The following is a 24,918-nucleotide window of genomic DNA, read 5'->3' as shown; positions in this document are numbered from 1 at the left end:
TCACTTGCTCAGACCTTGCGTTGTAGCTCCTCATTGCTTTTGCTACATCATTTCTCACTATTAAAGCAACCCTGTTTCTTCTTAAATTCTCATTTCCTGCATAAAATATTTTGTAGTTGACTGATTGAAAATGTCCCATTCCTGTCAATTTTAATTCACTCACACCAAGTATTGTAATGTTTCATTTCTTGCTTGACAATTTCTAACTTTCCCTGGTTCATGCTTCTCACGTTCCATGTTCCTATTGTGTGCTCATACAACTCCAGACTCTCCTTTTGCATCTGTGCACATCAGCCTCTGAGCTTCCTTTCTGCTTTGACCCTGCTGCATCATATTTGTCCGTTGTTTTCCCCCAGTAGCTCATTAAGTGCCTTCTGACCTGGGGGTCTCATCTTCTAGCACTATTTTGTGTTGCATTTTGGATACTCTGTTCACAGGGTTTTCATGGTAAGAGGTATTCAGAGGTGGTTTACCATTGCCTCCTTCTGAGTTTGGATGCATCTTAGCCTGGTGTCTCAGCTTTGACCATTCCGCCTTGGGTGCCCCTGCTAGGAGTCTAGCCTCTTGGTCTAGACTCCTCATGGCATTGGTCTCAGCTTGTTCAACACTCTCAAAACCCCTCACCACGTTAAGGTTGTATATTTCAGAGAAATGTTTGGGATCTGAGCACAAGTTATCTTTCTGTCCTTTGCACATAGATGCATGTTGTTCCCTCATGGATCCCTGACCGTGGAGAGTAGCCCACCCATGACCAGAGTATGACACTTCACTGAGATTTCCACTTTCCAATCCCCCACTGCCACCATAGAATTGAATGGTAGCTATTCATTCATACAGGGGAAAGAAATAGAAAGAACTCTGGGGTTCCAATGAAGTGGACCTAAACCAAGAGGCTGGGGTGAGGGGCAGTATCCCATTATATTACAACCAGTTACAATTGTTCATGAAAGTAATTGAGAACTGAGTTGAACCCCATCTGGTAAACCTCAATCCACCAGCTGCATATCCCTTTTATGGGGTTGGTTTCTTGGTGTGAAGGAAACATGGGTTTTTATGAGTATGGCAATAAGAGAGGTTGGGATCCATCAGGCTATATTATTACATGGGACAAGTCATCCTCCCATGATCCATATGAAAATGTTAATGATCGTCCACATGGCAGTAGTTCAAAGCACTGAAGGGTAATATGTGTCAAAACATTTGGAGAGAGACACCGTGTATGGCATTATATGCTAATGGTAGAAGCTTCCAAGTCAATATGGGTAAGCCAGAGTGCTTGGTCTTAAAGGAGAGCATAGATATGATGGGCATGACAGAAACCTGAGGAATGGAGAAAACTATTGGGACACAGTTATCTCTGGATACAAACTCTGTAGTAGGTGTGGGGAACCTTTGGCCCCCAGATATAGCTGAACTACTATGTCCATAACCCCCTGCAAACATGGCCACTGTTCAGGGATGAGAGTTGTAGTTCAGCAACATCTGGAGGGCCAAAAGGTCCTCATATCTGCCCTATCGGAAAGGCAGGGAAGGTTGTACTGGAGGTGGTGGTGCTCTGTTTGTGAGTCATTGAGTCCAACATGCTAGAAAACTCCAAAGAGCCAAACGTTTCCACAGAATTGCTGTGGGTGGTGATATTGGACCCCAAGAGTAATTTAGTACTGGGGACGTACAATCTTCTCCCTGAGCAGAACACCTGGGGTGATTTTGATCTTGAGAGGAAGATCAAGGAGGCACCCAAAAGAGGAAATGCTGTAGTTATGGATGACTCCGATTGCCCTCACATAGGCTAGGTGTTCCAGTCACAACAAAGTAAAATTTCTATTCACCGTAAATGACTGTGCTCTAGAACAGTTGGTCATAGTGCCAACCAGTGGGGTGGCAACCCTGGACTCAATCTTAAATGGTGCACAGGATCTGGTGTACGATGTAAGTGTTTGGGAACAGTGATCATAGTGCTATCAAATTCATCATATACATATGCAGACAATTGGCAAGATAGCTCAATGCAGTCACATTTGACATCAGGAGAGGAAATTTTCCCAAAATGAAGGAATTGGTAAAAAAGGACTTGAAAGGTAAATTGAAAAGGGTAAAATATATCCAATATGCTTGGGTGTTATTTAAAACCTCGGTAATAGAAGCTCGGCTAGAATGCATACCACAGATCAATAAAGGTACTATCAGTGCCAAGAGAAAAGAAAGAACTTCTTCACACAACATACATTTATGAAATTTGCTGCCACAGTGTGTGATAATAGCCATGAGTTTAGATGGCTTTGAAATTAGATTAGGCAAATTTGTGGAGGGCTTGTCTGTCGGTGGGCATTCGCCATGATAGCTAAATGCAGCCTCCTTGTTCAAAACTAGCACACTTCTGACCACCAGTTGCTGCAGGGCAGGCAGCAAGGGGAGGGGGGTGTTGCCTTCATGCCTTTCTTTGGGCTTTGTAGAACTAAGTAATCTGGCCACCATTGGACACAGGATGCTTGGCTCCATGGTGTGATGGAGCATGATTCTTCTTATGCTTCTCTCCTGACACTGCACAAAAGCATTCCCATTACACCATGTATTGCTTATCGTGTTATGAATGTACATAACTACAGAGTAGTCTATGGGGGTGGGTTGCTTGCTTATAGCAACTTGTAAGGGGCTCACAGTCTAAATAATAAGAATAGGTACAAAAAGAGAGGGGAGATAACAGGAGGGAAAGATTAATATGGGAAGATGCCCCAACGCAATTACATGAATTTAAACTTGTTCATTTGAGTTGGGAATGAAGGTCAAGGCATGGTGTGCTTTTGGTTCCTCCCTCCCTCTGCATATTGGTATTGCATAAAACAGAGCTTTTACTACGGTAGGGGGGGGCGAGAGAGGGCAGCTTGTACATCTTTCTATGGCCAGGCAGTGGAGAAATAGGAACGTTCTGTTTTGGATGATAAAGAGAATCTGGAGCTGCTGCAGCTGCATTCACTTGGGAAAGCATGAGTTTTCTGATGCTTCCCTACTTCTGCCTGTGTTTTGTTCACTTAGCTCAGCCTGCACCTGGAGGTGGTGCCCTAGGCTTGCTGTCCTTCCATCTGTAGCTGTGAGTCCTGAAGACCAATTAAGTCCTTTTTCTCTGAGTACTTTTGCTTGCTGGGGTCCCTCCCTTATTTTATGGTCTTGCTGCAACGTTACTATTTAGCTATATAAGCCTAAAATCCAGTTCTTTGTGGGCATTAAGAGCGTGATCCTGTTGTTTTGTTTTCTTTCAGTGTCCCCATTCTTATTTGCAAATGTTTATATTGGAAAAATCTGAGCCATATTTCTTTTCTCATTCAGCGACCTTCGCTACAATCCCATGCACAGCTATACAGTCCCAATGAAATCAGTGGAGATTAAGAATTCAGCATTTTGTGCTGGGTTGTGACTCTGGTAGCTTTCAGATGATTAGTTTAATGAGCATTCAGCCTAATTTGCTTGTGGAGAGATTAGATGATGTTACCACACATTTTCCAGTGCATTTTCATGTCAATGCAAAAAGCCCGTTCATTTCGGGAAGTGGGTTTGTTTTGCGAGAGCCCCAAATCAGCTTGAACAGCCTCATATTGTGGGATGTGAGTGAATGCCATCCCAAAATAGAGATACACTGGAACTGCCATCTTTTCTTATATAAATCACATGTTGTATGAGGATCCTTATGGCATATATGCGCATCAGAGCATGACTGTTGTAAGTAATATATGTCTGAAGCATCCTCTCTGCTATAAGCAGCAGCATAAAAATACTTTTTTAGCCTTACTGTGCCTGTCAAAATCTAATATATTTCATTAACAGCAATGAAAACTGTAATTACATTAAGAATTGCATCAGGTTAAGTAGTATTTGAAAAAAGAACACTCTTTTTAATCATTCAGTATATATCCTATGTGATATTTCTGGGTTTGAGTCACTTTACTCCATGTATAAAATCAGAAATAATTAGATCAAAAAGTTTGAAAGGTATGATGATAACCCTTTTCCCATAAACTGAGACTATCCATTGCACTCTGAGCGGACCCATATTTGAGAAAGACTTGACATATTTTTCTTTCCTTCATTTACATCCTATCTCACGTACACATTTATTTCAGTTTTATATCACTTCAGCACTAACGTAAATCCTGGGAATTGTAGCTTGCTGATGTACCAAAAGTTTTTGTTTGTTTGTTACAGATGCCTGGAAGAATGGAATGACTGTTAAGCCAATTTTTCTCTAGTGTCTCCATATTAATTTGTACTGTGGGTATGTTCTTAAAATCTTTGTCTGTGATCCAAAGCTCCACATAAGCAAAGGGTTCTTCCTTGTTGGCTGCAAACAGGAATCAACACACAAGATCCTTACTTTTCAATAGTTAATCATGACACCAGGAGGTCCCCAAAGTGTGCACATGGTAGCCCCCTTGAGAAGGTGTATGCATATAGGGGCCCACACTGGTCCCATGCCATGATGTCTGCATACTGTCAGAGGCAGCATGCCTCTGAATATCAGATGCTAGGAATCACATCTTGGGAGAGTGCTGTTGTGCGCAGGTACTGCTTGCAGGCTCCCCATGCGCATCTGGTCGGCCACTATGAGGACAGCATGCTAGCCTAGATGGACCTTGGCCAGATCCAGCAGGGCTCTTCTTATGTTCCTATGTCTGAAGAGGAGCTCTATGCATGAGCAGCTAGACCTACCCAAGGATGGGGGAGAAATCTGACTCAGTTTGCATTTAAAAGTGAACTTATCTAATTTGCACTTTCTGAAAAGGTGGCCATCCTTCAATATTCACACTGCCCCAAATTTTGTAATGCAGTTCTCAAGGAATGTGTACAAAAATGCATATATTAGGGTGAAGTGTGCATAAAATGCATATATTATTTAAAATTACATCCCAAAATGTGCTATATTAGAAAAAAACATTTTGCAAAAATGTGTGTATTAGGAAAAATTCACACTACAATGCTGACGAATTTTCATGAGGACTTTTTTAAAAAAAATAGCAAACTGATGTGGAAATATAGAAAACTGAGAAAACGGAGAAAAAGCAAAATGTACAGGTTCACCCATCCCTAGTCCCACCCCTTGACATCTGCATGTAGAGTAGGGACATCGGAAGAAGAGTACCTATACATGCCTGTATTACAGGGATGGGGAAGCACTGGCCCTCCAGATGTTATTGAACTCTGTCTCAGCCAGGGGGGATGGGAGCTGAAGATCAACAACATCTGGAAGGCTACAATTTCATCATCCCTGATATATTACCAAAATGTGTTAAACCAACACTTCTGCATTTGGGCACCCTCTTGCTCATTCTGCTGAGTAGGGTCCTGGAGTTTGCCCATAAGATCTACACTGATGGCACCTTTGTCTTACAAATATCCAAGGAGTGTTTGTGTTGTCACTGGTGAAAGATTGGAGGGGATGTAAGTTTATTTTAGTAAATCAGAAATTGGAATTTGGAGATAATTTTTAGTTATAAACATTTTTAAAAGCCTAAAAAAGTCATTCCTAACCTGTTCATACGTTTGCTTTTCATCTTTCTCTAGCTGAAAGGACATCCTATAAAATCCTATATGTGATTTAATTTTTCTCATCAGTTGTCTCCAGACTTTTAATTCACTAGGTTATATTCAAATACATTCCCACAATGAGGCAGCATTAATTGTCTAATAGGAAAATATTATAAATTATAGCTGAAATTCTAAAGATATCTGTCTTCTAAAGACTGTCCTTAATTATAGATAGTCTGGCCAGCTAAATGTAAATCATTTCATGACACTTTTTTAAAATGATCCAGCAACACAAATTGCTAAATTGAAAGTCAGAATAGAGTGCATTGATTTCTGAGAATTCTATCTTAACCCCCTTTTATTTAATTAATTTATTTATTAAATTTATATTCTGCCCTTCCTCCCAGTAGGAGCCTTTTTACATTAATGTATAGCCCAAACAGGAAATAGTAGAAATCTAGAAATCTGACAGTTGGTTTTGAAGACGTTCCTGTGTAATCCATGGTACCAATTTTAAGAAGATTCTCTATTTTCATTTTTTTGTCTTTGATGCATAAACTGCCTTCTATTTTTAATGCATTTTGTTCAGCACAATTCTATGCACATTTACTCAGAAGCAATTCCCACTGTATTCAAAAGGGGTTACTCTCTGGCAAGTTTTATGGGATCACAATGCCCAATTCCCCTGCTTTTTAAAGTTTGATAGAAATATCTGTTGGCTATAAATATGTTCTTAAACCACAGTTTTTTTTTGCTTATTAGTGAAGTTATCTGCTTTTTAATCCAGGAGGTAAGAAATGGGATCCTGTGCAAGTTTGCTGAGAATAGATTGATCTTATGGGAAGCATCAGAATATCAATGGGGGGCATTTTCAATTTAACATTGCGGAATGTGAAAAATCCATGCCAACTATAGTATATAGCTACTCTCGTGGCCGTATAATGATAAAATGGGGACTGACATATAGGAAGAAATATCTCTATGGAGATATAGAATAAAGTGTTTGGAATAAAGATAATTAATTTTCTTTAAATATGATAATGAAGGAAAACTGTTACAAAGCTATGACGAGATGGTGTGCAACCCCTGTTACAATAAACTGAATGAATAAGAACTATGCAAAGAACTGTTGGAAGTGCCAACAACAGCAGCAACAGGAGATTCATACCATATTTGGTGGGAATGACCAATATAACAAGAAAAACATAGAAAGAATTCTTTTATCTTTTAAATTATATGGATGATTTCATAAGCTTTCATAAAGAATTGACGTCTTATATGGCTATGATTAGTGGAATACTTTTGCAAAAAAAATGGGAGATTGCAAACACCCCCCTCTATGAAGCACTGGATAGATCAGGGAAGAGGAAACAGTGGCCTTCCAGATGTTGTTGGGACTATAACTCCTATTGTCTGTGACTATTGACCATGCTTTATGGGGCTGTTGTGAGTTGGAGTTCAATAGCATCTGGAGGGCCACAAATTCCCCATCCCTGGGACAGATAAAGGTGGGAGCATGGTTTTATGGCAGAACTGTATATTACAATGAAAGAATGAAATCAAAGATGGGATAAATTCAAAGACAAAAAGTGACCTACAATAGGAAAAATGATACAATTCAAATACAAACATTAAAAAATTAAGAACACAACGAACAGCTAAAACACTGTAAATGATCAAACAGTAATGCTGAATACAGCAATCAAAAACTTCCTCTCCCTCCCGACAACATAAGCATAATGACCATAAAATTACAAATTGAAGAATGCCCCTCCAAAAGCAGCAATGAGATGTGCACAGTCAATTTACATTAAGAACTTAACAGTATTTCAAAAAGCAGACATTCAAAATTACCCTAATGACTGCACTGACATATCAGAGAACAATAACAAACATAAACAAGACAGAGTTATAGAAGAGCGGGCATTTTTATTAACTTTTGGAATAACAAAATCAATGATCACATAGTTCCATTCATATTCCCCTATGAATATATGTTATCCTCTCTTCTTTAAAATATCTACAGTTCCAATCTTACTTTTTACGTGTCAAAATGAAGCAAATAAGTGAGGGGAGGAGACTGTGATGAAACACTTATGATATTTGAACCCATGCATGCGGAAAATCAAAGCCTTTAATTCATTAATAAATAAAATAAAAAGCAGACATTCAAGTATTTATGTCAGGAATGGGAAACCTCTGCTCTTCCAGATGTTTTTGGTCTCCAGCTTCCATCAGGCTCAGTCAGCATGGCCAAAGATCAAGGATAACAGGAGCTGTAGTCCAACAACATCTGGACAGCCACAGGTTCCCTGTTCCTGATTTATGTTATCTGTGTTGTGGTAAGGATGGATGACCTTTTGCTTTTGTATAATATTGGTGCTTGTAGTTTTCCTTATGTCTCTTTATATTATATAAAAATGACAAAACAGAATTGAAACTGAATGATTTCTTTTAAAAGAACTGTATTGTAAGCCACCTTGGGCACCTCCAAGGGAAAGTTGGGGTAAAATATTTTCATATGATATGATAGGCAGTTGTATAAGTTGTAGCTTGTAATGTACTAATAATAGTAATAATCATCCTGATGCTGAATGGAAAAAGAGAGTGGCAAAAAATAAAACTGGGACAAGGCAAGGGAGGATGTCAAAAAAGTGGAATAAAAGGATGAATCACAAGCAGTGTCCTGGCTAATATCAACATGGGCTGTATTCAGGTAAGTCCTGCTCAGAACCTGTTAGTCATGTCTTTTAACTTCAGTGGGTCTGCTCTGAGGAGGAGTGGCACTGAATACTATTCCATTACTATTGTGCCTGTCTGCCAACGCATTCAAGACATATAGTAATTTGCATTTTAGTGAAATTTCTTTGCAAAAACCCATCTTTGAGTTTCAGATATGAAATTGGGAAAATCAATTAGAATGATTAATACATCAAAATCAAACAATTCCCATCTATAATGGCCACCATTGCAGTCTTAATACTGTGAAGTGAAACAAAATGGTAAAAAGCAGAGGCAACTAGGAAATGAAGTCATTAGAGCTGCCAAACCACATCTGGAAATGTAAGCACGAGAATGGTACTAGCTCAGTCACCTTGTACATTTATTTTGTTTCTTTTATTACTTCATATTTAAATACAGAGGTAAATGCGATTTTGCAAGCACGGAGGGCACAAACTGCTTTATTTTGCATTTTGTGGGTTGTGTGTGTTTGTATGCATTGTCATGAACCTGAACCTTGTGCATAACAGATTTTTTTTTTGTACTTACAATATGCTTGATGCGTTATAGAAACACATGATCTCTGAAGCTTACCCAGAAATGTTTTAACAGGTAGTCCTCTGGTATTTAACCTTGAGCAAATAATAAAATGGCAGTTCCCTTGATCAGCAAAGTGGATCAAGCATCTACTTGGTTTATGATGCATATAAAATGACCGGTGGTGGTGAGAATGTGCAGGAATGTGATAAATTGCCTATCATCTCTCTGGGATGGGGATCTTGTAAAAAGACAGCATGGTGTCTTGATGGTGCTTTCTGTTGCCAGCTAAGAGCACACATATGCCTCTGTTGCACTGGCTGCTGCAAAAATTCTTCATTTTGAGTTGAAAGTGTTGAGTTTCAGTGTTGTCCAAAAAAGTACATCAACATTTAAGCTCACCATGTTGAATCTTTGTGCCACGTGATTGACATGACATGGGCATCTGATCCATGTGTCCTAAGGATGGCTGGCCAGTATGCTGGATCAGGTTCCTCAAGTAATTTTATCTGATTCCTCCTGGTGAATTTACCAAATTTTAATTTATTGACGTCCAAGTTTCTTCCTTTTGGTTTTTGAATGGAATATACCGGCTACCTCTGAATGCATGTGTTCGGTTCCCTGCAAAACTCTTTCTGCTAGATGGTACTACATTTCTTATGGACACCTACTGTTTGTGAGAAGGTCAGTTAGTGTATCAAAATAGGTGCCCAACTCTAGAATAATATGCACTAACAGGCAAAAAACCCTCCCACCATTTGAGGTTTCAGGACATACCTTTATCTAACAGATATTTCTATCAAGCTTCAAAAAGCAGGGAAATTGGGCAGCAATAGTGAATGCACCAGAGGAGCAAGAGACCTGATCTCCTCTCTGAGATATTGTACTGCCCTACAAATTGGTCAAAATGTAAAAACAATTTGGGCTGGTCTTTCACAGCCCAATCCACTTCCTGTGTAGCTTGGAAGAATTTGGTAACATGCACCTCTGAGCATATGGTGAGTGGTGGCAACACCTGCCATCTCCAAACATGGAGAATTACATTTTTGTATGTTTGCTGGTGTTCTTATTACTTTGCTTTTACTACTGTTTCTACAGAAAATCTCACCTAAATAATATATATTTCTCTCATTATTCATCCTAGACATTGTGTCAAATTTATTTCTATTAATTTCAAAGCCTTTTTATTGGTCAATGTGTTATGAGGTGTCAAATATTGGGAATTTTTAATCTTTGATTCATCTCAGTGAACCAGAGTTTGAAAAGGCCTGCAACAGCAAAGATTCCTGGGAAACAGCCCCTCTGTGACCTCTGAGTACATATCTTGCAGTGCCTGAAGGTATAGACTTCCTGACTCATGGAAATTTGGGATTTGTCACCCAGTAAGAATAGGTGCTCCTTTCAAATAAAGGAAATGTTTATGATAATCTAGGCCATCACGAGGAAACAGAATAGCTCCTTTCAAACTAGGAGGTGTTGTGCATTTCTAAGCCTCTGGAGAAGACAGGATAAACTCCTGTCAAACAAAGAAACTGTTTTACACAAGGATTATGATAATCTTAACCTTGAGGAATCATCAGGAATCTACAGCAGGAGATCACACCTATTATCTTGGAACTGATCAGGAAATGAGTGGATTCCCACCTTCCTGATCACATTTACTTTGGGTTTACTTTGGGGTCAGTTTAGTTAGGAAAAGGTATAAACCATGAGGAGTGAGAAGGGCAGTTCAGTTCATCTTCTGGGGGGCTGCAACAACTGCTTTTCTTATCAACGCACGCTAGCATCTTTGGGACAATTTCAGAGCTATGGATTTGGGTGAGAACTTTCAGATCTGGCGCTGGTTACAAAGGGTGGAGCTTTTGCTCATTGGGCTAGATACGAAAGTCTCTCTCTCTCAGCTTTAGGCTTGCAGCAACTCTCCAGGAAAGGTATATGCAACTATCTGGGCCCTTTTCTTTCCTTTTTTCTTTCTTTCTGTGTGGGTGAGCTTAATGTGAAAGTGTTTATAGGGCTAGTCTCTTTGCTTTAGTCTATCCAGTGTTGTTGAATGAATGAATGAATAATAGTTAGAAAACTACTCATTGTTAACTGCAATTGTAAACTGCAATATTTTTCCTTGTTCCTTCTCTTAATAAAACCACTCTTTATTTTACTTGCAGTGTATGTGTTATTGAGTTAAGGGTAAAATTATACATGTTCTGGGGGTGACGTGCGGGTAACTCCAGCGAAAGATCCTGCTGCTCTCTTTTGGGGAATTTGGATTTCTAGTGAGCTCTGCTCATGAGGAAGTTCAAGGTCCCTTTGTAACAGCTGGTGGAGAATGGCAGGCAGCAAGGGTGTGCTGGGACTTTAAAATAACGTGTGAAAAGTCCAGCTACCTGGGGTACCGTGTAGTCAGTCCTGAGTGCATGTAAATGTTCTTGGGTGCTTGTGTCTGTATGTTTTCACTCTTTCCTCAAAGGTTAAGGTGGGAAGTAAAAGTGTGGTAATGCAAAGGTTTGAGTATTAAAAAGGTAAAAAGTTTTCCCTGAACAAACGCTATTTTCCTTTTGTTCCCTGTTCCCTTCCTTGACTCACAGAAGTGATCGATGTGTGAATGATTGAGGGCAAACATTCACACTGAAATCGAGCACTTGGGTAAGGATAAATTAATCCATGAGACGCTGGTTCGTTCAGGATTACATTTCTTTGGAAACTGGAGTTGTAGTTTCTAAAGACAGTGTGTTGTTCTTCCCTCCACTTCCGCAAGATCGGGGGTCTTTACAATTGGGATCAGAGCTCCTTAGAAATAGGACCTGATTATGGCCAGTTTGTGAAGACTAGACTTGCCTGGGGAAGATTAAAAATCCTGAGGAAAAGGATCCATCCTGCAGGATTCCCTATTTTTGTACCTGTCCCTTTAATCTGGCTAAAAGTCCTTTAGCTTGCTGGCTTTTTGGCAGAGCTGGTGGCCAACAGCGCTGCTGAGAATCAATCAAGCTGGGGAAACTAGGAAAAAACTTTGCATTACCTAGGAGTGGGTTTTTATCTGGTGTGTTTTCTAAAGGAAAAAAGGGATTGCATAAAGAGTCAGAAAACATGGCAGAAGGTGTAGGATCACCTATGAGTGGGATTAAAAGGTTTTTGAAAAAGCAAGGTGATCTTTCTGCCATTGAGCGATGGATTTCAAAGCAAGGAAATTGTATTTGGGGGGATGACTGCTTTCAGTCTGAGGATCCCTTTCAGGAATTCTCAGGGGCGTTTGACCTGTACTGTCAGGAGTGCAAGCCTTCTAAGTCACAGAAAGGGAGGGCTGAAGTGGGCAGGGGAGGAGGAAGGAAGAGGGGAGAGGGAAGGAGAGGAGAGGGGGGAGGGGAAAGGCAAGTTTGATTATTTGCATGGTTATTGAGCTCAATTGGATTTATTCCTGTGCAATCATACTTAGAATAGGTGAAACTGACCATGGAGGAGGAGGGGGAGGGGACAGGAGAGGGAAGGAAGAAGGGAGGGGAAGGAGGGGGAGGGGATTGGAAAGGGAGGGGAGGGAGGGGTGAAGGAAGGGGAAAAAGGGAGGGGATGGGGGGAGGAGGAGGGAAGGGCAGACTTGATCATTTGCATACTTTTTGAGTTCATTGGGATTTACTCCTATACAGTCATCCTTAGGATAGGTGAAACTGACCTGGGGGAGGGGCAGGGAGGGGGCGAGGGGGAAGGGGGAGAGAAGGGGCGGAAGGTGGGGGGAGAAGGAGGGGGAGGGAAGGAGATTGGGTGGGCAGATGCTGGGCAGAAGGAAAGCCCCTTTCCAAAAGGAAAACATTCTGAACAGTATGGTTTTTCACAGTTTCCATTATCTTTTTATTCTACAGTAGGCACATGTAGTCTCCCATCCAAGTTCAAACCAAAACTGTCCCTTGCCACATCCACACCAGACCTTTAGTTCACTTTAGACGGTCATGGCTTCCCACAAAGAATCCTGGGAGGTGTAGTCTGGGAGGTGTGAAGTGTGCTGAGAGTTGCTAAGAGAAGCCCTATTCCCCTCACAGAGCTACAATCCCCAGAACAGGGGGCTGACTGTTAAACTCCTCTGGCCACTGGAGCTCTGTCAGGGGAATAGGAGTCTCCTAACCATGCTCAGCACCCTTCACAAATGGCATCAGAATGGCATGGGGGATATTTTCAATTTAACATTGCGGAATGCAAAAAATCCATCCTGGCTATATTATACTGCCACTCTTGTGGCTGTATATTTAGGAGTCACTGTCATTATCCAGATAATGTTGCAAGTAGCCATCTCTGATGTATCTCGTTTGGGGGGTCAGCAGTGTTGAGCACCTGATGAGGCCCATGCCTTGGCAGAGGGCTCACTACCATCCTTTGGACCTCCCTGGCCCTGCTGGTGCAGATACACATATGTACACATATAGGACAGGATTGCCATATGGCTCCATAGAGCTCTACCCCTACCACCTGATTTGATACCAGACCCTCATCCACAGGCCCTAGCTTAGATATTGCTCCTACCCCTATGGTGATTCCTTCCTGCAGCTGCAGCTGCTACTATGGGAGGATGGATCTTGTCCTTAGTTTTTCCCCCATATTAGTGTCACTTATAAATGTATATTAAATTTAGTCTGCAAGCAAGTTCTATAAAACCACTGAGGCACAGCTTGACGTTTACAACCTGTGGTACATAATTAGACTTTGCACGGTCTTAAAGCCATTAATATTGATTGGGGGATGTTATTTAGAGACAGGTTTTTATATCATGGTACAAAATGAGGCTTTTAAAATTAATTTCTGCTTCTTCATATTCTTCCTCTATTCACAAAGTGACAATTTTAGACAGGGTATTTCATTTGCCTAAAGGACATTTCAGAAGGATATTATCTTTGTGAAGTGCCTATTTTGATTTGGATTTCTCTCCCTGTTATTTTAGCTCATTGATGAAGCAATTTATAAGATCTGTCATAGCAACTGCCTAACAGATTTAATTATAGAAGAGCAGATTAGATGAATCTGTCTACAAATGGGTTTTCGTTGTGTGCGTGTGCTTTTTAAAAAATAAGAATGTAACATTTCTGAGTCCCATTCAATTAAAACTTAACCTTACAAAGCACCAGTGGGGACTTTTTGCCTAAGACCCCTATTCCTGTAAATAAATGAGAAAAAAACTAGATATGTAGCTGCATGATATTTATCAGGTGAACACCTAGTTTGGCCCTGATTGTTCATCTCTCTCTGTATATATATATTTCATAAAATAAAATAATATTCCCTGCACATAGAACATGTCAGGGAGAAGGCTTAGACTAGAACAGTGGTTCCCAACCTGGGGGCCATGGAGTAATCCAGAGGGGGCCGTGAACAGTAAAGAAATGAATTATTTATTAATTTTTAAAAAAAGTCTTCACTCCCTCGACACTGTCTGCTTTGTACTGCTGCTACAGATGACACCTTCCCCTTGCTCCAAACGAGAGGGGAGGCCTTTTCCTGAAGTGCCAGAGCGTCTTTCAGGTGCACTAAGGGCAGGCATCTGCCTATAAAATACATGGCAGATGCCAAATGAGGCTGAGGGTGGAGCTACCAGGAAGAAGAGGGGATTACTATCACTGATTCCCATCTCCTTGCACTGCCGCTACTGACAGCGCCCTTCCTTAGAATGAGAGGAGAGGGCTTTTTGTGAAGCAAAAAGAAGCAAGGCTGCACAGAGAGGCTGCTTTCCCCCTTCCTTCCTGGCAGCCAGCCTGCCTCCCTGGGGGGAGGGGGTCACAAAAAATGTTCAGCTTATAAAGGGGGTCCCGTGCTCATAAAGGTTGGGAACCACTGGACTAGAACTTTTCTTCTGGACATCTACTTTGCTATGCAGTGGGCACACATTTGAGTTTCAATCTGCACTATGAAGTATGACAGCAGCATAGACATAGGTTTACCTTTCTTAGTAAGAACTAGGCCTACAATCTCAATCCATAATGGAAAGCTTAAAATGGAGAAGGTTTGAGATGCAATTGGCAAAGTACAATTTTAGGTAGCATGTTGCAGTAATATTATTTAAACTTAATGGGGCACAGGAGGAAAATGCTATGCGTGTAATTCCTCAATCACATTACACATGTCAGCAGCAAAACTGAAAATTGTAATGACTTGCAAACCATCTGCTACCTGGCAGATACATAACTAAACCCCAAGTGACGGGGATGTGAAGTGCATCTATGCATTATAACTATCTGCTAAAGTAAGCAAGCTCTTCAGTTCCCCCAGAAGAACGCCTCTTAGGAATGTGTTACATGGCATAGCCAAACTGCAATGGTTTTAAGCTCCATTGATTTCAGTAGGAGCCAATTAAACATACTCTTGACTTTCCCATTGAAATTCTTTGGCTTATGTCTCTTGCCTTTGCCCCCAACTGAAATGAAACTGTGTGTAACTGCATTGGCTTACATGTTTTCTATTTCTCATAACTTCTTTTTCCTTCCTTCTCTCCTCTCCTGAAATGTTGTAGATTATAAGGTACTACTCAGTCAAGGCAGGGACCTATCTTCTTGTTACGTTTCTCTGTAAAGCACCATGGGTGTTGATAGCTCAATATAAATTATCAACATAAATCAATCAATATCAATCAGTGGGTTAGAAAAGTGTTCAATGTTTGCTGCCACATGCCACATGGTTTGTCTTAAAAATGTTTTTCCCTTAAAAATGGCTATCACCCCATGCCCCCATTTCACTAGGGCTGGGCACAGCACCACCATCCACCCCGGATCTGCAATTCTGCCCCCCCAAGATCAGACCAATCTGCCCCAGGGACCATCCACCCTGGTTCTGCCCCCAAAGCAATTGAAGGGCTAATGGTTAATTAGGGTTCTTAAAACTCTAATTAAAAATACTGTTGGGAGGGGGGAGAGGGAAAAAGACACTGCATGTCGTTTCCCCCTCCTAACCAAGAGCATGAGGGTTCCTGTAGGGAAGGCACTTGTGAAGGAATGCCCTGCAGGAGTGAATCCCAACGCCCCCCATCCCAAATACATCTCTGTGGCCCATTCTCAGGGCTCTGTTGCTACAGCAACTGGTTGGGCCTACCTCTACTGTTGTAGCTCCCTGTTTGCTTCTCGCTGACTAGGGCCCAGTGCCTCTGGTGCTACTGGCCTGCTGCAGTCCAAGGATTTGCTTTAGCAATTGGGGCTTGGGAATGTGCCGGGAGGCTTTGGGGTAAGGGGAGAACAGGCTTTTAGCTGCTTCTCCTTCCTCCTGCCTAATGTCTGCCTCACTGCCCCTTGACAGCCTTGGATTGCTTTGGGCTGTGAGGCCCACCCTAAGGCAATCTGGGACTGTCTCCACCTGACTCAGATAAAGCCTGGCTCTCTTTGATTTGGTTTGGGCTTCAGGCTTTGGCCAAATTCAGTGCACAGCCCTACATTTTACTTCCTCATCAACTTGGGTACAATGAACTTTAAAAATAGGGCACATATTAGGGTTGCCAGATCAGAAGAACCCCCAAACCCTGAGATTTCAGGGGCGGGCTCTAGTGATGTCATGGGGCAGGCCCTAGGATGCTTAGAGCATACTACTAAAAAAAAAAAGATGGTGTTCCTAGGTCTAGCTGAAGTGACAGGATCATTCCTTCTCACCTGCTTAGGGCACCTGGGTAGGGAACATTTAATCTAGCCTACTTGTTTCTGACAAGAGGGGTTTAAATGCTCTTAGGCTAGGCCAGTCACCAGAAGACCATTGTAGGAAAAAGGGAGCCTAGAGTTGTGGAGATGTTAGATGGGAGCACTCAGGAGTAAAGATGGATGCCCCTGAAGGCTGCAATTCTAAACACACTTGCTCATAGAATGCAATAGAACTTACTTCTGAGTAGATATTGTAAGGATTGTACTGTTGGTAAGGCTTGACTAGGAATCCTCTGCAAAGATATTGATATCAAAGCAGAGTTGGCAACCCTCTGCCTGGAATGCCCTGCCTGCCTTTTAATGTGGTACTCCAAACGTCTTTACAGACTTCACCTTTCACTGCAGGGAGAGGTTTGAGAAATGAGTAAGAGTTAAGAAAATTCTCTAACCTTTTCTGCCTACCCTGTGGGCTGCTATAAAATCACTTTGACAGCCAACCCAATTCTAGTGAGTAATAATTGACACAGAGAAAACACACATGGTTTGGTCTACCTTCACAGGCAGCAGCTTGGGAACAACAAGAATTGCAGCCACACTTCCCAGTATGTGATTTCTCTTTTACCACTATTGGGCAAGAAACAAACCATCATGCAAACAACAAGGTGCATCATCAGTGGGTTTAAGAGGGTTGAGCTGAGGATGTCGAAACACTTTTGTTGCTTCTATGGATGTAAGGGACTAAGGTCAAAGGTAAATGAAATGCAAACAGAAAAAGAAAAAGAAAAGATAGTGATGATTTCCTAAATGCCATACCACACCAACCACAACAAGATTCCTACGAGTAAGGCAGAAAACTCAGCATCCCACAACTAATCAGGGTTCCTAATCAAAAACCCAAACTAAAAACTTCTGGCAACCTGTCAGCTAAGGTCACAGAAATCTCCATGCAGCACAACTTGACCTGGGGGCTGCAGTTAGTGCAGAATGCTGTGTCATGATTGCTAACATGAGTGAGACCCTATCAGCACATAATATCTCTGCTCTAAAATCTATGCTGGTTGCCAATTTGCTACCAGGCCAAGTTCAAGGTGTGTTTTCCATGTTATGGGTTCCACATAGTACTTGTTCTGCTCTTGTAAAAAATCAGTCCTTTAGTGTGGCAGCACCTACGCGTTGGAACTCCCTGCCTATTGACATTAGGCAGGCGCCTTCATTGTACTCTTTTCAGCACCTGCTAAAAACAGTATTAGGTTCCTATAAAATAAAAGCAGTGACACCTAGGTAAGCTCTACCTAATTACTTTAGAATATATGAGTAGAGAGGGACAGAAAGATTTACAACACAAACACAATCCTTTACTATGTTTACTCAAAAGTCCCATTGATTTACAGCACAATTCTAACCATCTCTATTCAAAAGTAAGTCCTACTGAATTCATAGGGTTTACTCCCGATATGTGGGATTAGCACTGCAGCTTTACTCCTAGAAAAGCAAGTATAGGATTAAAGCTTCATATTGGGAAGGTTTTCAAAACAGGCTATAAATTAGACAAATAAACTGCCCTCTTCAACAGCCCAGAAAAATTTAAACTGGTTTGCCTCCTCATAATTAGAAAAGTATAATACATTGTAATCATAAGCTGAATGTACATTTCTTTTAAATTTCTGTTCTAAAATTATTTGAAAGATAAAATGTGTAATATTTTTGCAACTAATTTACAAAAGCCTGCCTGTACATTTTTATTATAATCATAACTGAAATTGTTTACAATAAGCAATTGCCTACCAAGATCCTGCTGTGATTTTTTGTTCTATATCTTCTGATCTGCACACAGAGAGAAAGGGACTTTTGCTACGGCTGAAAGCTATAAACTTACTCAATTTGTGAGATTTTCAGACAAGCAGGAAAATGTGTGGAGTGGCCCAGCCACCTATAAACAAAGAAAATTAGGAGAGGCACCCCAACCTCGCCATGCAGCGAATAAAACATCAGAATGCTCACAACGTGGAAAAAAAGACCAAGAAGGTGGAGGGTATACTGATGCAGAAAAATGTGCATAGCCATGGTCTGATTCCATACAATCATCTCTGCTGATTTGTCAACAAGGAATCTAAACAAATCTTAAGCCAACATGGAAGGGGCAGCAGACATCATCTGTCCTTTGGGAGGGAGAGAGTGGAGGAGACTAGCAATGACAAAATCAGGGCTTTCTTCAGTTGGACTGCTCCTCACAAGAGGGACAACTTTATATTATATATCATTTATTTCTTGTAGTATTTTAAAATTGTACATCACCTTGAGTGTCTTGGCAGAAAGGCGGTATATAAATAAATAAATAAATGACAACAGCTTTCTGGCCTTGCAATGCATTTTAGGTATTGCCTGGAGGTTAAAAAATCACTTGTTAATTACAACCCTGGCTTCATTTACTGGCTACAAACCTGAAAGGCCAGGGTTATTGCAGCTAGTATGAGCTCATTTAACAGAATTTACGGGGGCAGCAGCTGATGTTTTGATGTATATTACTTGAACCAGACCACCTAGAAACCTATTTTTTAAATGAAAGCTGAGAGTCTGGAGATTGGGGTGACTCTCCTGGAGACCCAGAGAGCACCCCAAAAATCTGGAGTCTTTGGGCAAAATTGGAGGCCTGGCAACCCTAGCACAGATGTTCGAAGTGCACTGATTTAATAGGTATACCATCTACTTTCTCAGTTTGGGCATTTCTCATGCCCAGCATTAGCACCCTTAGACATCTGCTAGGACCACACTGCCTTGGCACGGCCAGCTGGTTCTGATGATAGTACTAGCCACCGTGCCCAGATGGTTAGGTCTGCAAGTCACCATGTTTAATTTCCCACAATCCCTCTGCTGCAGCATCACTTTGGGACATTATGGGAAATTTAAAGTGGTGGCTTGTGTCTACCTGCTGCTGTCACCAGCTGGCTGGAGGGAGCCATCAGAGAGCACTTTGTAGCTGCATGATGTGTATCAGGTGGATGGCAAGGGTCCCAACAAATCTGTGGCCAGTTCTGGGATAGGTTCACACATGGATTCAAGGATGGACCTACCAAGACAAACAGCCAAAATCAATTCAACAGGATCTTGCTCAGAAGTCTTTGTCTCAGTAATTCTTACAAAAGTCAATATAATTGTAATCTCCATATTTCAGATGTGGGACTGAGACTGAGAGAAGCCTAAGACCACCTGTGAGATCATGGTTCAGGTAAGATTTGAATTGGAGATTTTCTGGTTCATAGTTCACACTCTTCACCACTACAGTTGTACCACTTCAAATACTACCATATGGTGTGAAACAATTGCTTAATGTGAGCAACAAGCTTCCACTGATGAAGATGTTGCTGCTTTGTACATGGAAAGGGCTTTCAAAGAAAATGCTCATGCTCAGTCTTATATCATAGATGCAAGGGAAGTTAGCTTATACTGAGTCCTAACATTGGCCTATCTAGCCCAGTATTGTCTACATCAGGAGATCTGTTCTGCACAACATAGGAAATGGACCTTTAGTGTGGCGACACCTACCCTGTGGAACTCCCTCTCCTTAAATATTAGACAGGCACCATCTCTGTTCTCTTTTCAGTGCGTGTTGAAGATATTCCTCTTTCAACAAGCCTTTTAAGTTGAGACCTTATCCCAGTCTGCTTCTGTGTTGGAATGGCTTTTTAATATGCTTTTAAACTTTTTTTTAAACAATATGTTTTTTACCCTTTAAAAAAAAAAAAAAAGTCTTCAGAGCTTTTAAAAAAATGTTTTTAAAGTTGATTTGTTTTAATGTATTTTAATGTCTGTTTTTATGATGTTTTAAAGTTGTTTTAGTGCTTTTGTTTGCCGCCCGGGGCTCCTGCTGGGAGGAAGGGCCGGATATAAATAAATAAATAATAATAATAATAAATACACTGACTGGCAGTGACCAGGGTTTCAGATAGGAATCTTTCCTAGTCCTACTTAGAGATGCTAGTGACTGAGCCTGGGATCTGCATGCAAAGCAAATGCTCTGCCAATGAGCTATGTCTCTTCCCATAGGGCTACCACCATTGTGCAATCTCAGGTGCAGCTCTTGATAGTCTCTTTCTCCTCCTGCCGTGGTCAGGTTAAGAAGCTTTGTTTTTGAAATGGCATAGTGGCTAACAGTGTGTGATGTATGAATCTGCTTCAGATCTCTCACCTCAGCCATGAAATTCCTTAGGAAGCCTTAGGTAATTCACCATTGTGTCATCACCAGCCTCCTTGCTGCATTAAGGGGAATTGCTGTGCATCTAGTTCCTACCCCCACTTAGGGATGGGGGAGAAATTAAATTTAGTATGCATTGAAAGCCAAATCTATCAGATTTGCACTTTGGGAAATACTGCGAGGACTAAAGCACAGCCATCCTTCAAAATTTCCACGTACCCAAATTTTGTGGTGCAGTTCTCTAACCAAACAATGGTTACAAAAATGCAAATATTAGGGGAAAGTGTGCATAAAAATGAATATTTTAGGGAAGATACCATGCAAAAATGCATTGTATTAGGAGAATTTGTTTGCAAAAATGTGTCCATTAGTCAAAACTGCATACAAAAATGTGCTTACTGGGAGAAAATTACACTAAAATGCTGAAGAATTACAGAGCAGAGATGTGGGAAAACACAGGGTGTTGTAATGTTACATAGATGGGGGGGCTGTGTGCCCAGCTGCTTATAGTAGCAACTGCACATCCCTGTTTTGGCCTTCAGGTCATATGCATGAAGCAGTTAAAAACACTTACGTGCTCTATTAATGCCATGGTTTTTATTATTCCATGGTGGAGGTGGAGCTACATTTTTCAAAACTTGTCCATACGCACATGTAATACTGCTTTATATCTGTCCTTTGGAAATGCTATTAACGTGTGTAAAAATTTGTTGTAAGCTGTTTTAAGGATAATTTGATTGAAAAGCGGGATATAAATCTTCTAAATAAATAAACATAATAAAGTAACATCTCTAAAGGGCAACTCTAATGTTGTTTTGTGGAAGGATGTAAGATTCTGGCATTTAAGACAGATATTTAGAACAATAATACATGCCCAAAATGGAATGATGGATTAATCCTAGGGGATTTGAATTACTAATTGCCCAATTCCTAGAGGGAAATATAATAATCTGGCTTTAAAAATAAAAATCACTGACACCTTTTCTTTGCTTTAGATAGATAGATAGATAGTTTTGAAAGCAACAAACAGAACTTCACTCAAGCTTGCTCTGCATCCCTATAAGGATTCCGTTAATCACCTAAAAATATATGAATGTAATTGTGATTAACAAAACAGAGGTTTTTATTGTATTAACAAAACGTTTCAGCTTCCGCCTTCATCAGCTGCTAGCATACAAATGCTATTACCAAGGTGGCAGTTATAGAGCTTTGAGGATGGAATGCTCAGAGGGGCTTCATTTGCAGAAGCTAAGTAGTGCTGGTACTGTCCTCCAGGTTCAGGCCATATGGCGCCAATGTGTCCAGAGAGTATATCCAAAAGTTCTCCCTTTTGGTCAATGCTGCTGGATCTGTTGGCATCTCTATAGCTGTTATAGAAAAGTCCAACAGTCTGTGACCTTCAGTGTTGAAATGTTTTGCAACTGGTAGCTCCACTTTTTTGTTAAGATTGCCAATTTGTGGTTTCTGAAGCGTGTGTGTAGGTCAGTTGTGGTTTTTCCTATGTATTGGATGTGACATCCTTGTCTTTTGCATATGATGACGTATATTATATTGCAGGACCTGCAGGTGATGTTCTCTTTGATGTAATATGTCCTGCCTGTCCTAGTGCTTGTGAAAGTAGCTGTCTCCCTGAGGTACACACAGGCGATACAGCGTTTGGAGTGACAAGGATGAGACCCTGGATTGGTGATAGGTGGCTTAAGCACAGCTCTCACTAACAGTCTGTGCAAATTAGGAGGCTGGCAAAATGCTATAACAGGAGGCCTGCTGATGGCTCTAGCAAGATGTTCAGAGTTAGCCAGCAATGGGTAGCTCTCCCTGATTGCTCAGTGATAGTTAGGAGATGTTGAATGGAAATCTACCACAAATGGAATCCGTTGCTCTCTGCTCTGCTCTCTGTATACATATACAAGACATAACTCAGAAAGGGATGATAATGTAAACATTTTGTGCATTGGAGATAAGCAGTTCTTGAATCAGCAGCATGGTAGTATTAATAAATTTACCGTGTTAGATTTGTCCATATTAGCTGTGCTGAATGGCAGAAAGTTTCATAATGTCATTTTATGGACATGCAAATGGTGAATACATTCAAATTACAGTGTTAGCAAAGTGCTTTACAATTCTGTCTACCATTTCACATCTATAAATGGTGACATAATTTGAACAATTAACTGCTGTTACCTGTTTGTTACCAGACTCTTAAATAAGATGCCTGTAAATGTGCAGAAAGTGGTATTTTTACAGTGCATAAATGTTTGGTAGGTAAAGCAGATATGAATTGAATGATTAGATCATCTTTCTTGCCAGACTGCCACAGCTAAGCTAAGGAAAAAGACCAGAAGCTTATAATTGCCAGGAGATCTGGAGCTTGCACTAGAAATCTCCTAGTCTGAAACTTGGACCTAGCCTAGTGGTTAGGACCTACCTGGAAACTACCTGTGTTCAGTCTTCAGAGTTTTCTTCATTCAACACCAGGCCTGGCAATACTGTTCCTTTGACACTGGTGCTGTGTTTTATTTTTTTTAAATGTTCAAGGTGATATGACTAAGGTTGGATGGATCAATCTGTTTCAAAACCAAGTCAGTTTCTCATCTCTCCATTCATAAGTCTGTGCCATGCCATTTCCACATCAGTCTGCATTTTTTTTAAAAAAATGAACATTTCATATTTACATTTGTATTTAAATGCATATTTTATAAAATGCACATTTATGAATATACTTTATCCCAAGGTATGCATTTCCAAATGTATTTTTGATGGGGAATTTTTATTATATATACAAACATGTATAGCTAATGGAGAATTCAATATACTTAAACAATAAGCAAAATGTATTCTTCTATAAAGCTATAAAGGTTCATAACATTTTAATAGTTTAGTAGGAAGCCAGATCTTTTTCTTCTTGCAGCTGTCCCCCTGACTATGCTGGTTTGTTTGGAACTATTTGTACTCTGAACAATTGATAACACTGAACAAACACTGAACATCCCCTGTACTCTCCAAAACGTAGAAAGGATTGCATTAACTAAAATGCTTAGCTCACTGTGAAAATGTACTTTCATGTGAAGTACTGAACATTGCCAAATTCACTAGAACACCAAATTCACTAGAACACGATGCAGAGAAGTACAGTACCTACAAAGAGAACTACAGTACCGACAAAGCATCAAGGCGAGTTAAGCAGCAGAGCGAAAAGAGGGTAAGTAGCTCCCATTTATTCCATTATTTAATTGAATTAAAACAGCTCAGAGAAATAAGCAATAAGGGCAGCCTAAGGTCACCCTGAGCTAGGAGCCAAATCCTGAAAGAACCTATATCTTAGGAGACAGATCCTAGGAGAAGGAAGCCTATAGAAAGCCAGTGTTCAACACCACCCTAGCAGGAAAGCTTCAGGGGACACTGAAAATAAGGCTAAATTCCAGTCGGAGAGAAGGGGAAAAAGGAAACTCCACCGATACATACAGGGAGAGAGTCAGCTCAGTCCTTGCTAAAAAGGGCAGCTTCAGCCTTCCTGAAACACAACCACAAGCTCTGTTTCCCTAGGTTAAAGAAAGGTCAGGCTGTTTTAGGTGGGAAAACAACAAACACAAAAGACTTGCCTGGAAGGCACAGCCCCTTGCTGAGATTAAAAGCAGCCGAAAGCTTAAACAGCCCCGCCCCTCGCTCAGGAAGGAAGCCTGAGAGAATACTAAAGAGTTAAGCCCCAGCTGATAGCCATCAGCCTCAAGTAACACATCATTGGCTGGCAGCAGTAGCTGGGAGGAACCAGCCACACATATAAAGTCAGAACACCTAGCGAGGGAGCCTGCTCCACGAGCTAGAGGGAGCCCCAGCTGATGAAGCGTCAAGGCGAGTTAAGCAGCAGAGCGAGTTCGGCAGCAGGGCAAGGAGGCCAGGGCCCCCCACTCTGCCCTTCTGTTCCCTGACCTCAACTAAACCACAGTCTCCAACCTATTGACGTAATAAACCTCAAACAAAACTATGCAGGTAAGAAGCCAGCAGGCGTGTGGGGGCTTTCCAGTGTTTTGCACAGCCTGCAGCATGTACGACTATCTGCCTGTTGGACAGCAGTCGTGGGTGTGCTCTCGGTGCAATGAGCTCCTGGCTCTCCGGGAACGACTTCATTTCCTTGAGGCCAAGGTGGCAGACCTGGAAAAGCTGAGAGAGGCAGAGAGGTGTGTGGAGGAGGCCTTCAGGGACGTTATAGCTGTGTCCCACTCCAGCGATGATAGCTCTCCTGCTATCATGGAGAACGATGGTCTCAGGGAAGGAGAGCATCCAGCTGAGGAAGAGGGAAACGATTCCTTAGAAGGGACCCATTCCTTGGGGGATGAGCAGCTATCCTCTCGTGCCGAGGAT

The 24,918-nt window shown here is 41.2% G+C and overlaps 1 long non-coding RNA gene across 2 annotated transcripts in view; it reads left to right on the top strand.

The window, feature by feature from the left end:
• LOC133386804 (uncharacterized) overlaps window positions 1-24,918 on the top strand; it is a 331,786-nt gene that overhangs the window by 138,337 nt on the left and 168,531 nt on the right. For both annotated transcript variants that reach the window (XR_009763300.1, XR_009763299.1), the window contains exon 3: window positions 19,537-19,590. This is a non-coding gene — a long non-coding RNA (uncharacterized LOC133386804). The remainder of the gene's footprint in view (window positions 1-19,536; window positions 19,591-24,918) is intronic.

The sequence above is a fragment of the Rhineura floridana genome, chromosome 6, assembly GCF_030035675.1.
Source record: "Rhineura floridana isolate rRhiFlo1 chromosome 6, rRhiFlo1.hap2, whole genome shotgun sequence".
In the NCBI taxonomy this organism is placed as follows: domain Eukaryota; kingdom Metazoa; phylum Chordata; class Lepidosauria; order Squamata; family Rhineuridae; genus Rhineura; species Rhineura floridana.
The sequence above is the reverse complement of the archived record's forward strand: the minus strand, read 5'-3'. Positions and strand labels throughout refer to the sequence as shown.